The following is a 17,250-nucleotide window of genomic DNA, read 5'->3' on the forward strand; positions in this document are numbered from 1 at the left end:
ACGTAACTCGTATAGAGTAGGAACATCGTTGTTGAATGGTTGGAAATTTTGTACAGCCCGTTTCCTGGGTTGCAGTATGTTGCACCAATTCCCATGTGTGCTTTGAGAAGTTTGTCCACTCATGTTCCTGTAATGCAACTTCTCTCATGCTACTGATGTGTTGTTGCATGGTCTGGATTTAGTTCTGTGGGCTGCCTATCCTGGAGGAGGCACACTAATTCCCTGTTCCTATTTGCTGTTTCAGTTTTTGTAGGCCTTTGGCAACAGATGAACTGAGTTGGTGGGTCTCCCCCTCATTATGTTTGTCAGTGGTTCTGTTATACCAGTCTAGGATGTGTCAGAGCCTATTTTTAGCTACATACAGGCATACATACATATGTGCATACACATGCGCACAAACAAACAAACAAACTAAAAGAATGTAAGGACCATGCAACCAGGTGAGGTGACGAGGAATGGCTCCTTTAGCACATCGCACGTTCGATACAAATAGAAAATATGAAAAGAGGATAAATGAGTATGAGTGCCAAAAGGAAAAGAGAGACATAACCGGAGTAGAAGGTTTAAGAGAAGGTTTTATTGATATGTCAACTTCTGTGTCTGTGTTTGTGAGTGCGACATATAAACACAATAATAGACAGGCCGTCATGTAAACAAAGTGTATGTGTATACAAACGTGTGTGCGAGAAATACAGAGCGTAGAAAAGAGTCTATAAGGACGTTAGAAGAAAGTTCAGACACAAGGATGGGGAATACCAGTTCGTATCCAAGGTACACAGTGGTTGAGGTGCTGTAACAAGAAGTTGTGGCAGCAATGCAGAACCGAGGAGAGGCACATGTGTAAGAAGTTGTGGTTTCAATGTTGCTGCCAGTTACTTGGTACAGGAGGTCTCGCAGAATGTATTCGCTGTTAACCATGGTGAAGCAATTCACAAACAGTGTGGTGATAGAACCTGTGCAGGTGCTGTTGGTGGTGTGTACGCAGAGAAGTTTGTGTAGATGATAAGAAGCTGGAGGTCCTGAATGCTGGACGAAGTGTTGACGAGTCTCCATGTGCTGCTGTGTCGTCGCTGGAACTGGCTGTGTATCTGTGGTCAGCGGCTAGACCTCAGAAGGTCTGGAGCCGAAAGGACTGACAGAACTGTGACGGTGAAAAGCTAGCTATTTATAACATACTGTCGGCACAAACTGGGGTTCAGAAAAGACTGTCTCTCGCGACCTTATCTGAAGGCTGCAATTGGTTGGGTTGCATCTTGGCGCGCAATAGAACAGGAGATAAACTGCGCCAATACCTACCAATCAGAGTGGTGGACACAACGGGGTCCAAAAGTGCGGCTGAAAGTTAGCTGTTATCCACTACGTCCGCATCCATGTATATATAACAGAAAGAGAGAAGTACGCTACAAGAACGCAGCTCCAATAATAGACAGAGTCAATGACTATTGAAAAGGTTACAAGAAGCAACGGAAATTTTAGTAAAAATGAATAAGTAAATGAGTGGAAATCGAACCGGTGAGTGTATTAATTAGTAAGGCATTAAAACAGAATGACTCTCCCCAGTCAACAGAATATGCTTCAACAAAGGAATTCACATAAAGAATCTTGCAAACCAAATACAAAAATGTATGTATGTATGAAATAATAATAATGACATATGGACGGAAGTTCATAGGCTTTATTAGTTCATCACATCATATGTTTGTACATCCCACACGATCACAAGGTAACAATTGTTCATATTCATACTGTTACGCCACACGCAACCTCCTGAAACCACCAACAGGCTCCAACATTTTCAATTCACAATAATAAAAGAAAATGATAAAAAAGATAATATTCATATTAAGGATGACGTCTTCAACTACATTTCGTGCTTATAGTTCATAGAGTATATATATAAATTGCTGATAATGATGATATATCAACTATTATAAATTCCTCTTACTCTTTGGATCATTTGTCATTAATTTGAAGGTAAGGAAGGTAAGGAGGTGAGAATCCAAAATTGCGAAATTTAACTCCTTAAATATGAAGAGGAATTTAAGAACATACACCATTCAGACAATGCCTTCAGTATTTTATGAAAGTCATTCAATATAACAAATTTTTGCAGTCGAAAACAGGGGTTTGTGTAGAATATCACGTTGAGAGCACCGGTTCTCGTCCGATCACCGAAGTTAAGCAACGTCGAGCCTAGTGAGTACTTAGATGGGTGACCGCTTGGGAAACCTAGGTTCTGTAAGCGTCACACACTAACGGCGGTGCATCAGCCTGGCCGCAGCTCTGAGCTGAAACTAAAGCAAAAAAAAAATAGTGGGATGTTTTTTTTAGGTGGTGGGTACAAAAGGCAGTCTTGCCACATTTCACCTGGCGTGCTAACGATTCTGCCAGCTAGCCGCCTTAATAACAACGGTGATGATGGTCATGGTGATAATAATAATAATGATGATGATTTCTAATTTTGTCACAAGGGTAGCAGTTTTGGGGGAGGGGATAAGTCGATTACATCAATCCCTGTGTTCAACTGGTACTTATTTTATCGACCCCGAAAGGATGAAAGGCAAATTCGACCTCGGCGGAATTTGAACTCAGAACGTAGCGACAGGTGAAATACCGCTAAGCATTTCGTCCAGTGCGCTAACGAGTCTGCCAGCTTGTCACATCATCATCATTATTATTATTATTATTATTATTATTATTATTATTATTATTATTATTGTTATTGTTGTTGTTGTTGTTGTTACTACTACTACTACTACTACTACTACTATTATTATTATTATTATTATTATTAAAAAAATTTTTACTAGCTACAAGGGCTAATATAAATCAAAACCTTAAAGGACAACACAAGACGATATACAAAGGGCTTTGCAGAAAAAACAAAAAAACACATTCGTGTAAACATCTGATAACAATAAAAAAAACAATGTAACAAGTAAAAAAAAAACTCCCAATAGGGGAGGCACTTTAAAGGTTACTCATGGAAAAACCCATAAAAGCACGGGTACCTGATCAACAGGACAAGAGTCCTTCTCCTTTTATACTTTCTTGTTTCTTACAGGTGTATTCTCAGAATTGGTCCATCCATACTGGCCATTTTTCTGACATCCACCCACCTTTCAACAAATTTATTAGAAGGCACTTCCTTCTCTACCTTCACTTTCCTTTTCAAGTAGAACTTGAAAAAGTTGATGAGATCTTGGCCAAAGAGGAAAGTGTCTGACTTTAGCCATTTCAAATGGGCCCACCATCCTACTTCTTTCGCTACAGCCACCAGACAAATGAAAATTGCCTTCCCCTCCTAGAGGAGGAGCAATCTTCTCTATAGGTTCAGCTGATAGTCGGATCCTTCCTACATGTGACAGCAGCTGTTCGACATAAACCCACAGGTCAGCAATGCTCGGGCACTGGACGAGTGCGTGCAGAATGGTTTCATCGCTCTGAGCACACCTCGGGCAGGCCTGGTTGACGACACTTCCGTGCCTGTAAAGTTTATCTCGAATGGGCAGCACCCCTCGATAACACTGCCAGGCGAGGAATTTCTGGAAGTCACCCATAGGCCCCGGCCCAAAAGTTCTCTCAAACAGACTTGTTAGTTGATCATCATTGACGCTTAGAGTTCCCCCGAGAACGTCGTCGCACTTTTCCTCTATAAAACGCTGGAGTGGAACTACTACCAATCGCATTACTCTTGTTTGGGTCCTTTCTCCCGTTTTGTTGCCAGTTGCAGTAGACGTCTGCTAAAAGGCCCGCAAGCAAGTCTAGCATTGAAATGTAAAGTTTATGGAGCAGATCATCCAAACCTGGCGATCTGCCTCTCGTGCAGCTTTTCATTGCTTCCTGTACTTCCCAGGCTGTTATTGGTCTTTCGCTGCACTCCACCTCGTTCGCTGAGAATCGCAGCAGGCCGTCCAGGTACACACCGAAGTCTGCCCCATTATCCATCCTTCTGCTCGCCCCAAACAGTCAAGCAAAGTGCTGCTGAAAGGCTGCACACATCTGCTTCAGTTCGAACACGTCACGCTCGTTATGGTCCACCAAAGACCGAATGCTGGCTATGTTGCTACTTTCAGCCTCCGCCACTCAGGCCCATCGAGTGGCTTTAGTCTGCCTCCCCGCTTACTGAACGTGCTTTAGCTCTGACAGTGCAGCCTTCGTGTTTGGCATCAAAGTGTTGATCGAGGGCCAACCTCGCTGCCAACACGTCGGTTGCGATGCTTGTCTAGCTCTTCGTCTGGCTTTCTAACTAAATCTCCCTCTATTTTATATTTTTCTACAGCTAAAGCCTTAATAAACCTAATTGATTCTACTCTAATTGCCCTCTTAAGAGCAAACAACCAGTTGTTGTTGACGATTGCCCCTGTCAACGTCTGCTTAACTAATTTGCTAATCCAGTCTCGTTAAGCTTTGCACACTGGTAACAATGCGTTTAGCTTCCAGTAACCGGGATCCTTTCTATGAAACCAATCTAAATCGACTGTACAGATCACGAATTTGTGTTCTGTGTAGCCGGCTATGTGAAATTGTGGACACCCTATGCTGTCCTTATCTTCTGGCCTACAGAAAATTCTATCTAGATACGATCTAGATAACCCGATGCGATTTGTCCAAGTCCACATTGGCACATTCGGGTTATCTAGTCGGTATGTGTCAGATAGTTGAAAGCGTCTGAGCAGGTTGATGAGGTTGTTGCACCCCTCCTATCAGATGCTCTCATTCCCACACAATCGAAACGTTTGTCTAAGACAGCGTTCCAATCTCCTACAAGCACTAAAGTGTGAGACGTTCCCAGGAAAACCTCCAGACGCTTAAAATAATCCGACCCCTCTGCCCCTGTCGGAGCATAGGCAGCCACCAGTCTGAAGGCACCACCGTCACTGCTGTTCACATCCAAGACCACCAACTTACTTTCTGGATTCAGGAAGATTGCCTTTATTTTCAGATCCAAGCCTTTCCAGAAAAGCACTGCAGTACCACCCCCATCCATTCTCGGCCGACACGGTGATAGAAAAATTTCGTATCCGCCAAAAAGGGCTGTGAGGTCCCGCGGGTCGGAAAGCCTGGTTTCACTAATAGCTGCTACATCCACATTGAAAGACCTCCGGTTGTTTAATACTTTTCCAAGTTGACCCAAGGCCCTTGACATTTATGCTACCAATTCTGAGCACAGACATGTCAAAAGTTTTTTTACGAAGGAGAAAAGCTCTACTTAACACTGCTGTCTGGTAGAGTGGCTCCCTTGTGCTTTGGTGTGGGTATTTCCACAAGGTTTTAAATATTTTTTTGGAGAAAGATTTTTGAAGCGACCCAACATCTTTTGAAAATTTTGTTTTAATAATGCTGTAATTGTGTTGTGCGATTTTGAAAATTAGTATGTGTGGTGGTGGTGTGTTGTATGTTGGGATAAAGTCTGCCATTGTGCTGTCTGTGTTGTCTTTCAGATATGTGACCAGGTTTGTGTTTATGGCTGTGATGTTTGTAGTGCTGGTGGGGGTCTGTGTGTGTTGGTGTTTGAGGTGGTAGTGCGGGTGAAGGTGTTGTTGATTGTTGTGTGTGCATGTTGCTGCTGTTGTTGGGAAGATCCGCTTCTTTGCACCTCCCCACCTTTTCAATTATCTCTTTGCTCCTTTTGTTTCTTTTCTTTTTCAGGGGCAATGTGTGCCACTCCCCATTCTCACCATCAGCAACAACAACAACAATGATGATGGACAATGATAGTAGTAGTAGTAATAGTAGTAGTAGTAGTAGTAGTAGTAATTTGGGAAACATGTAAACACTACAAAATCAGCACTCCTGCTTACTGGTATGAACATCATCCTGAGTTAGTCGTTGAAGGTAAGAATGTTACTATCTTCTGGGATTTTCCAATCAACATCGACAGAACGATCCTTGCTAATCGACCAGACATATTTATTAAAGACAGGAAAGAAAATACTTGTAGACTAATAGATGTAAGTGTTCCCACTGATAAAAATATATCAGTAAAGGAATTTGACAAAATAAAGATCTGGAAATTGAAATACAAAAGATGTGGCATCTTAAAGGGAGAACTGTTCCTGTTACTGTGGGTGCCCTTGGTATGATAAGAAAGGGATGTCAGAAACATCTAGATAATATCCCAGGAGAACCATGTCTCAGAGAAATCCAAAAGATTGTGCTGATAAGTACTACCCACATCCTTAGAAAAACCCTATCAATTTAAATGTCTGTGTTATATTATGGGAAGATATTTCGCTACTGCCCCTGCCACTTCCCGACCCCAAGCTTTCAGTCATACTGTAACATCTCTTATCCTTCACTCGCCCTAGGACGCTGGGTGTGTCTCAATCAAAACTGAAAATTGTGCAACTAAAGAAAAATTTAAACAAGAAATGAGCAAAAAAAAAAAAGAGAAAAAGCATGGAAGGAAAAGAAAATGTATGGTCAGTTTGCAAGAGATGTGAACACCAAGGCAGATACAGAGGACCGGTAGCTATGGATGAGGAGCGACCTGAAGATAAAGACAGAAGCACTCATATGCGCAGCTCAGGAACAAGCGCTAAGGACCAATTATGTGAAGTGCAGAATAGACAACACTACCAATAGTGACAAATACAGAATGTGTAGTGAGAGGGGTGAAACGGTATGGCACAATGCGAATCCAAAAGACGCCATGACAATATGGCAAGAATGATCCATTGGGATCTCCGTAGAAATCACGGTCTACAGAGAGCAAAGACATCGTATAAGCAAACTCCAGAAGAAGTTACCGAAAAGGAGAATTGCAAAATCCTGTGGGATGCAGTGATCCAGTGTGATCACCTGATCAGATATTGGAAACTGGACATTGTTGTGGGGAATAAAAAAGAAAGAACATGTATGATGATCGACATAGCATGTCCTGGTAACAATAAGACCAATGTGAAAAAAGAAGAAAAAATAAACAGCTACGATGATTTAAAGTGGGAAATACGAAGGTTGTGGTTAATGAAGAGAGTAGACATAATAGTAATTGGTGCACGTGGAAGTATCAGCACTCAACTACCGACGTGGCTGAAAAAGATCGGTGCAAGTTTGAAGGTAGAACACCTACAAAAATCAGCATTGCTCGGAACTGCAAGAAATCTTCGCAGAGTTCTTGAAGCATGACAAGTAAACAAGTGTCACCTTAGTCTGCTGGGTGTGGACAGGTGACACTTTCCATCATACCCAGCAAAATAAGCTGTGAGTTTTCATATAATAATAATAATAATAATAATAATAATAATAATAATAACCCTAACCCTAGCCCAAGATCAATGCCTACCTACAAAGAACTACCAAGCCAACATATTAAAGAACGGCAGCTCCCCATTATGTTGTATATGCCAACAACAAAATGAGACCATCGATCATGTTGTCTCCATGTGCAGTCTGCTTGTGCCTACAGAGTATCTCAACAGGCATGATAGAGCTGCACAATATATTCACTGGGTAATAAGCAAAAACCTGGACTTGCCCCATGATAAAAACTGGTGGGAACACAAACCACCCCCAGTACTTGAAAATGATCACATCGCACTCTTCTGGAACTTCACCATTCAAACTGACAGAAAGATTGATGCAAATAGGCCAGACATCATACTGAAAGACTTCAGACAAAAATCATGCCTCCTCATTGATATGACTGTCCCAATCAATATAAACGTATCTGTCAAGACCTACCAAAAACTGAGCAAATATAAAGATCTTGAAATAGAAATTAGCAAAATGTGGAACCTGAAGACTAAAACAATACCTATTGTCATAGGTCCCTTGGGAATGACAGCGAAATGGGCTGATTACTACCTAGCTCAGATACCAGGAAACTCCAAAATGGCTGAAGTTCAAAAGATAGTGCTCATGGGAACTGCCCATATCCTACGTAAAATACTGTCTATGTGATCTCAAATTTTAAAACAAACACATAATTTTCTTATGGTTTCTTAAACATTCTCTAGAACAACACTATGTACAAATCCAAATATATGGTACCCTAGGCATAACACCTACATGACTTCTAGCTTGTTGTCTCTTGAGGTCTCTGGGTGAGACTTGGATCCAACTTGTACAAATGCAAAGCAAAAGTCAAACATAAAATAATAATAATAATAATAATAATAATAATAATAATAATAATAATACCGTTCATAACAATACTGGTAATAAATAGACCCTAATTAAACGTCAGAATCTCTTGATAAGACCGTTTGTTCTTTATGTTATTCAAACCTATAACGGACTTTACTATCACTTCTCAGTTTGTAAATTGAGTCATACATTTGCCGCATACAGGGCGCTGTTGGCATAGGTCTAAACTGGTCACATATTGACACAAGGAGCGGGGATTGCAGATATGTCTTCAAAAGGGAACGATAAGATCTGGTTACATGAAATAGCTCATTTCGACAATTTAGGGCAATGCCTAACTTTTCTGCCAATACACCATTCCAAACATCATCAGGCATAAGCATTTTGTTTTGCAATGATGCCAGATAGAGTTTGCGGATTACACTAATATGTGCTACGTACCCAACACCATGACAAAATTTAGGATAGTACTTCCCTTGGTACAACATTTTCTGACCAAGATCACGGAATCTTTTGTATTTATTATGCTCAGACTTTTTGCCGCCAAGACAATAACAAAGTGCAAAATGATTATCATAATCAACTTGAGACAAATCATAATGAAGAAATGACACAAGTTTGAACTGGTCAACAAAAAGTTCATCATTTAATACCATAACATATTCCACATTGGCACAAAACTCCAAACTCCACTTCCATGCCATAAGTGTCTTTAAGTAGACATTACCATAAGATTCAGGGAAATCATCCTGGATAATGTCTCTGTATATTTTACTCTCCTCACGAATGAGCGATTCGATTGTAGAGTTATTTGTTTTGGCAAAAAGAAAAACATGTTTGACAATAATGTCTTTTGAGAAAGAATCATATGGAATATTCTGGAAAATTTCTCTAAGTACTTTTCGTCGATCCAAATGGCTGTAAATTGTACGAACAATTTAAAGAAGAAATACTTTTTCATATTGACTGCAAAGAACTGGTTCATTGATGAGATTTTTAAAGTTATATACATATGGCTGCGGGTTTTCATAGTAATGTTTATTGACTTTCGATCCTTTCGGTTGTGATCTAAGAATGATCTCCGTATTTTTTAAGGCTTCTCTTCTTTCATTAAAATAAGTCAAAGAATGATCATTTGGTGAATGAAAAGCATCTGGAAAGCAAAAGTAAAGTATATACATTAAGAATTGTTGAAAATTTCGTCTAGCAGCATGACTCACAAAACAATTTCAAATTCAAAGCTTGTAATGTTTCACTAGTATTCAGTTGTAGCAAACTTTACCTCTTTAGTAAGAAGGCTCAGGCAACACTTAGATTTGGTGATATGCCCAGAATAGCAACAAAACAGTTTGCAGAAATATCACCTCATATTATATAATCTTGTATCCTGTTCTTGTTATTCCCTAGTATTGATGGGTTATAAAAGAGAAAGCATGCCAGAATCAGTGCAGAGGTTTGAGAAGATTTCAGAGAAGGTTGATGAAAATAGGATTTCTGGTCATTGTTCGACCAGTGTTTAAAAGAGTTACTTCATTTTCAATGCACTTCTCTATGCATGAACCTTGAACACATTATCCTCACCAATAGATAAATAGCCAGCCAATCCTTAGTCATAAACACATCACAAATAATAACAGATTATATTTCCCGGCTCTCATGCAAAGCCAAGCTTTTCTGTGATTAATGTACCAAGAAACAACTTTGCTTCTAGTCCGCCACAATTCACTATTGGCAAGCCACTACATAATTATATAAATATTGTTATACACTTATGTAAAAATATAGATAACGTTGGAGTTGATTTTATTGTGGGACAGTATGCAGTCTTAATATCATTCCAATATATCAAGTTCTATTCGACCAATTCACATGGTATTTTGATAATTGCTCACTCAAAGTTGTAAATAAACAAATAACTAACTAAATAAATAAATGTTGGATTTAACTTTCAATGAACTTCAATTATCCATTGTTATAGCTAAGAAAGAAACTCACCATTAAATATCCAGTATAGAAACAGCATGGTACAGAACATGATTGAGGCGTATATTTTAAGGTACATTTCTGTCAAAGAATAAAAGAGAAAAAAATTCTTAACACAAAGTAGAAATTTGGAAGATAATGGAGAATTTAAAGTTGCTGTTTGTCTGACACATCTCCTTTTATGAGTTTATTCCTATCTAAAAAGGAAACGCTGTTCAATGGGCCCACATTGCATGGGCTTATCGAAGAGCTTTTTCGTTTTTATATAAGTACAGTATATTTTCTTTTTAAACTAGACTACTCATATCAACAAAAATGCCAATGGTTTTATTAATGATAGAAGATGGTACACAATGAAAAAAACCATTGGTAAATGTTAGCAATATAGTATGCACATACACACACACACACACACACACACACACACACACACACACACACACACATATACAGATTTCTACGAGGTACAGAGTTTGAAATATTTCCAAAGGAATTTTTGTCCATTCTTCAGCTAAATCAGTCTCCAGTTCTTGTAGTGATGATGGTGGAGGATATCGACTCCTTACTTGTTTTTCTAAAATGCACCATAAATGTTCAACAGTATTGACATCTGGGAACTGTGGTGACCAGATAAGATGTTCAACTTCTCTAGAATGTTCCTCGTGCCATTCAGAAACAACGTTAGTTATGTGAATTGGTGCATTATCATCCAGAAAAATTGCTTTTGATCAGATAAAATGCTTACATAGTCTTGACTATTAATTCTGCCATGAAGCCAGTGGATTTCCAAAATATAGCCCCCACCCCAGATCATCACAGATCCTCCTCCATGTTTAACTGTTGGAAGAAAGCAGTCTGGGTCAAATGCTTCTTTTAGCTGTCTCCACACGTATAGGTAAAGGATGACTCGTCCGAGAAAATAACATTCTTCCACTGCTCTAGGGACCAATTCTGTAAGTTTTTACTCCACTCTAAATGCTTTGCAATGTTTGTTTTTGAAAGTAGTGGTTTTCTCATTGCAGCCCTCCCGTGAAATCCGGCTTTGTGCTGCTTCTGGCAAACAGTTTTTTGTGGAAACTGGGTTTTCGGGGTGGTCATTAAGCTCTGCAGTAATTTTGGGAGCTGTACTTTCGTGATCTTTTCTGACAATTCGCGTAAGAATCCAACGGTCCCAATATGAAAGTTTTGGTTTTCTTCCAGAGTTTTGTTTTGATGAGGAGGTTTTTCCCTCTTTCTTGAAGGCTGTCATTACTTTTGAGACAGTACTTCTTGATACACCAAACATTTCGACTGTTTTCGTTATGCTAATGCCTGCTATACGAGCACCAACAATTTGGCCTCTTTGAAAGTCCGATAGATCTGTCGTTTTAACGAATTTTAATTACCTTTTTCTGATGATATCTGAAAAGAAACAGAAATTTTAGCAAAACATTTTAAGCAACACTAATAATAAATCAAAAAACATAAAAATAAACTAGCTTTTGGTGGTTTTATAGATATTTCAAAATCATGATGCTAGGTGTTTCCATTATTTTGTCCAACCCCTGTATATAAATGGAGTTAAATGCAGGTGTTACTCGAATCTTTATACTTCCAACATATGTTTCAAAGAAAACGTTGGTCCCCCGATCCCTTATCTGGTGGTCAATGAGGAAACTAGAGATAGATGAATGGTTAGTGAGAGCTGTGCGAGCCATGTAAAGGGACGCTGTCAGTAAGCTGAGGGTTGGCAACGAGTACAGTGAAGAATTCCAGGTAGAGGTAGAAGTCCCCCAAGTTTCAGTCTTCAGCTCCCTCCTATTTATCATAGTTCTCCATGCAATAACACAAGAATTCAAGACGGATTCCCCTGGGAGCTCCTCTATGCTGATGACCTTGCTCTAATTGCTGAGTCACTATCAGAACTAGAGGAGAAGTTTCAGGTGTGGAAGCAAGGACTAGAATCGAAAGGCCTTAGAGTCAACCTAGTTAAAACCACAGTCCTAATAAATAGGAAGGTAGACAAACCACAAACCCCTTCAGGTAGATGGCCCTGCTCGATCTGTAGAAAAGGCGTAGGTAGAAACTTTATAAGATGTACCCAGTGTAAGCTATGGACACATAAGAGGTGCAGCAATATCAAAGGAAGGCTAACTAGCAAGATAGTTTTTGGATGTGGCAGATGCTCAGGAGCAATAAACACTGAAGATGTGCAAAGAACAACCTCTGCCACATTCCAGGGAGAAAAACGAGAAGTAGTTGATAGCTTCCATTACCAAGGTGACCAAGTCAGTAGTAGGGAAGGGTGCGCTGAAAGTGTAGCTGCTAGAATGAGAATAGTCTGGGCAAAGTTCACAGAGCTCTTACCTCTGCTGGTGACAAAGGGCCTCTCACTCAGAGTAAAAGGCAGCCTGTATGACGCATGTGTACGAACAGCCATGCTACATGGCAGTGAAACATGGACCGTGACTGCTGAGGACATGCGTAAGCTCACAAGGAATGAAGCCAGTATGCTCCGATGGATGTGTAATGTCAGTGTGCATACTCAACAGAGTGTAAGTACTTTGAGAGAAAAGTTGGACCTAAGAAACATCAGTTGTGGTGTGCAAGACAGACGATTGCGCTGGTATGGTCATTTAGCGAGAATGGATGAGGATAGCTGTGTAAAAAAGTGCCACACCCTAGCAGTTGAGGGAACCTGTGAAAGAGGTAGACCCAGGAAGACCTGGGATGAGGTGGTGATGCACGACCTTCGAACTTTAGGCCTCACCGAGGCAATGACTAGTGACGAGACCTTTGGAAATATGCTGTTCATGAGACGACCCGGCAAAACAAGTGAGACCATAACCCGTGGTCTTTACCAGGAGTGTAGCCAGCCCACTTATGCAAACCTTTCCTTCTTTGGACACTAAACTCTGCTTGCGAAGACCTCCTGAGGCAAGTGAAATTGAAATCGAACCAAATTCAACGACTGGCACTTATGCCAACCTTCCTTCATTCGACACTAAATTCTGCTTGCGAAGACCTGTTGGGGCAAGTGAAATCGAAATCGAAATTGAACCAAATTCAATGACTGGCACTCGTGCCAGTGGAGCGCTAACAGCACCATCCAAGCGGGATCATTGCCAGAGCAGCTGTCTGGCTTCCATGCCGGTGGCACGTAGAAAGCACCATTGGAGCGTGATCGTTACCAGCGTCACCTTGGCACATGAACAAAACATTCGAGCGAGGTCATTGCAAGTGCCGCTGGACTGACTCCTGTGCAGGTGGCACGTAAAAAGCACCATTTGAGCGTGGCCATTGCCAGTACCGCCTGACTGGTCCTCGTGCTGTAGAAACTCTGTCAGATCAGATTGGAGCCTGGTGCAACCATCTGGTTCACCAGTCTTCAATCAAATTGTCCAACCCATGCTAGCATGGAAAGCGGACGTTAAACGATGATGATGATGACATACATACATAATTAACAGAATGCAATAAAAAATCAAAGGCTGTGAATAGTTTTCAGAACATTTATAAAGAGAAGGTCTTACAACTGTTTCCGGGATATTTTATATATCCCTTCATCAGAGACGGTGCAAGAAAATGTTGAAGTAATAATTATTGTAGAGAAGATATGAAATACGGAGGGATGTGAAGGAATGAAAATTGAATTGAGATACGTAAGAATATTGCATTTGCAGTTCCATTATTTAAACAGAATGGTGTATATATATAAGTTTCCTGTGCCTTGTGTGAGTTCCAATGGTGTTTATATTTGATCGTTCCAAGCATAGAGTCTTGTAAACGGTGTTATTTGATCGAGGGTTTTTTTTTTTTTTGGAGTGACTTAAAAATTGGGAATATATTTGTAAGGTCAAATCAAAAACAAGAAGAGAAAAATAAGAGTGTGAGGGGGAGAGACAATAAACAAGTGAAGAGAGAGAAGGTGTGTTAGCTAGTGGTCAGGATAAAATGATAGATGTGTATATCGATGTCTGCATGTGTGTGTATATATATCGCTGTGTGTGAGTGTGTTTGTTGTGTGTGTGTTTTGTGTGTGTGTGTGTCTGTGTGTGTATTTGTTTTTGTGTGTGTGTGTGTGTGTGTGAAAATATGAATGTATATAAAGATAAAGAGATTGAAGAAAGAAGTTATTGTCTCTAGGTCAAATTCCTTCTTTCAACGCATGACTAAGCAATAACCTTGGCTTTTCTACTTTCAGTCATAAGTACACACACACACACACGTGCGCGCTACTTCTCAACTTAGTTATTTCTGTGAGGCATTGAAAACTGGTCATTTTTTATGAATCATGAAAGTAAAGAATAAGTTCCAAAATTAAAATTTTTAATTTAGTTTAATTATCAAACTGCATCTCTCAGTAGTTAAAAGCATTTTTTCTGCTTTAGAATATTGTATACATGGTTGAAATGTTTTTCATGAAATCGAACCTTTTTTTTATATATATTTTCCTTCGTCGTTCTCTCAAACACTTGAAATTACTATATAAAAGTGGGCATAATTAGTAACTGAGGCAAAACGAGTAATTTCCGATTTCTTATTTTCTCCCTACCAGTTGTCAACCATTACAACGCAAGTATTGTATTCCTATTTTGTACCACTGCATCATCTTTGGGAGTAAAAATTGGTCAGTATAGCTTATGCAGTTGTTGAAGTTGTGAAAGTTTGAAACATCAGTGACAGCTATTTTTTTTTTTAAGAAATTTTTCCTCAACTTTGACCTGATTCTAATTGGGACAGCTAATAAAATACACGGGTATACCCGCATACACACCCACACACACAGGCGCGTGCACAACACGCTCGCACCCATACGCACGCGCGCAAAAAAGGTCCATACACACGTCAAAATATGCACATGCTCAAGAAGAAAACAGGGTTAAAAGCAAAATACATAAAAAGTGTGAAAAAGCTATAAGGGCAAAATGCATCTATATGCGCATATCCTCGCATGCATGCACATACATCTATATATGCACGTACCCGCACACATCCACACGCACGCACATAAGGTTCCCTGTACGTGTCTATAGACGCACAGGAAAAAAGCAGGGTGGAAGGGAGAATACAGAAAAAATATGTGTGAAAAATATACAAAATATTATCTCTATAAATATGTAAAAAAATATTTTAAATATATAAGTAAATCTAAGTAAAAAGTATAGAGAGATAAAAAAAACTTGTATATAGACACAATATAGAAAGCAAGTGCTACCAGTAATCTCGGGAGGGGACCAAAAATGTAGCAAATATTTAGCCACATGTGGACATGATCCGAAAAGTTCAGTTCTTGAATTTAGACATGTGGTGGGGTCTAAGCTGCCTTTTCAGATAAGCCATCTTTCCATATCACATAAACCGCACTTTCCACTGCCGTAAGGTTTACACTTGGCTAGGATCTTCCAATGGATGTTGTAACTGACACCTTTATCTTTTAAGGACCATATATGACTGGATAATTTGCTCGTTTTCCTTTTATCCCAGTGCCTGAAGCTCAAGGTGTGATTATTGAATCTGGCCTTGAAATTACCCTCTGTAAGGCCCACAAATTTCTTCATCAAAACTGTGTCCTTAGTGGGTATAGTGTCCACGGTGGCCTCATAAATGATGGTCTCAGACATGCAAGCTCCATTTAGCGGGCACAAATTTTTATCCCTGCATGAACAGCTGGTTTCATATTGTGGTTCCAGTCAACCATAGTTACAGAAAGATCTTCAAGAGACTTAACTTAAAAATCAGTTTCAGCTCAACAGCTAATTTTAAAAATATAATTGCACACAACACACAAAAACCACAATATGAAACCAGTTGTTCATGCAGGGATAAAAATTTTTGCCCGCTAAATGGAGCTTGCATGTCCCATCATTTATGAGGCCACCGTCGACTCTATATCCACTAAGGACACAATATAAAGAATTGAAACATTGGATTTACATGGTATGTAATGATGGACTCATCAAGGTTTAAGAAACTGATAAATTGAACGATTGGAATTGACATAGTATATATAATGGTGAACTAAACTATTATTAGAGAACATGATAATTATGTACTAAGTTAATTAGAATGCATTATCTTAAATTATCAAGAACCGATATTAACTAACATAGGCTAAGTACAAAATAATAATGGAACAAGGATTAGATTTATTTAAGTCACCCATAAATAACAATAATAATACAACAACAACAATAACATAACATGAATCTACATTTAGTTTAACATTCATCTCATTCATACACAATAAATTAATTTACTGTATGTAAAAAAAATCATATTAAATTAGTAGAAATAAACAATAAACAAAATATGTAGATGTACCAAACCAACAAATGAACTGTCAACTTTAAAAATACCTCTTGTTTTATTATCTACAATGTTACATAATTCAATAATAGCCCATCTGATTAAAGTGTTTCTTGCATATGATTGATGCCTTCTACAAAATACAGAGATCATAGCATATGTTAATTTCTTTAAATGACTATTAGACATAGGGATAAACAGGAACTATATCAAAGAGACCATAGAAATGTTTCCTGATCCCAGTAGACAAAATGACAAATGTATGAAAAGTATACCAACATGTGATCATTTCAGTCATGTCTAATGAATAATATTAAAAGTAACGATGCAGCCTGAATAACAATATTGTCTAATACACTACAGGCAGTATATAAGACATGTAGTATAAGATTTATAAACCAGTAAAAAAGAATTTAAGTTTGAAATTTCTTTTTTTAAATTTTGTTTTTTGGAGGGCAGAAAACTCTTTTGGAAAAGAACACAATTTACCAGGATAAAGAGGTAAAAAAGGATTAAAAAAAAATGGGAGTCAATAAAAGAAATCAGTAAATAAATAGATAAATTGTTTGAAAGTAATCCCTCAAAGATGCTTTTCTCAACTCTAAAATCATTAAGCAAGCTTACATAGGTTTATGAAAATTAAATTGTATATTTACCTTGTTAATTTGTAGCTGTACTCATCCACGATTAAAATGTCTTGAAAATGACAGGAATGACTAAATTGTGAAATATATCTCTTTATGTATATGTTTACTTTTATGTGTATAGAATGTAGAAAGAATGTAGGTCAGTTAATGTGAGGAAATTGTACCTTAAATATACCTATTGAAATCAAGGGAGTGTAAATTATTTATTTGTAATTTTGCCCTTCGTAAGTGAAAATTATAT

At 38.8% G+C, this 17,250-nt stretch overlaps 2 pseudogenes across 1 annotated transcript in view; one reads left to right on the forward strand and one right to left on the reverse strand.

Annotated features, from left to right (window-relative positions):
* Window positions 1-557: 557 nt before the first annotated feature.
* LOC106879547 (beta-1,3-galactosyltransferase 1-like) overlaps window positions 558-17,250 on the reverse strand; it is a 28,256-nt pseudogene continuing 11,563 nt past the window's right edge. Inside the window, exons 2-3 of the transcript XR_016242185.1 lie at window positions 10,087-10,155; window positions 558-9,244 (exon numbers count right to left, since the gene is read on the reverse strand). The product of XR_016242185.1 is annotated as a beta-1,3-galactosyltransferase 1-like (transcript). The remainder of the gene's footprint in view (window positions 9,245-10,086; window positions 10,156-17,250) is intronic.
* Window positions 2,126-2,245, forward strand: LOC128248190 (5S ribosomal RNA; annotated as a pseudogene).

This window comes from Octopus bimaculoides, chromosome 6 (assembly GCF_046866305.1).
Source record: "Octopus bimaculoides isolate indiv1 chromosome 6, ASM4686630v1, whole genome shotgun sequence".
In the NCBI taxonomy this organism is placed as follows: Eukaryota; Metazoa; Mollusca; class Cephalopoda; order Octopoda; family Octopodidae; genus Octopus; species Octopus bimaculoides.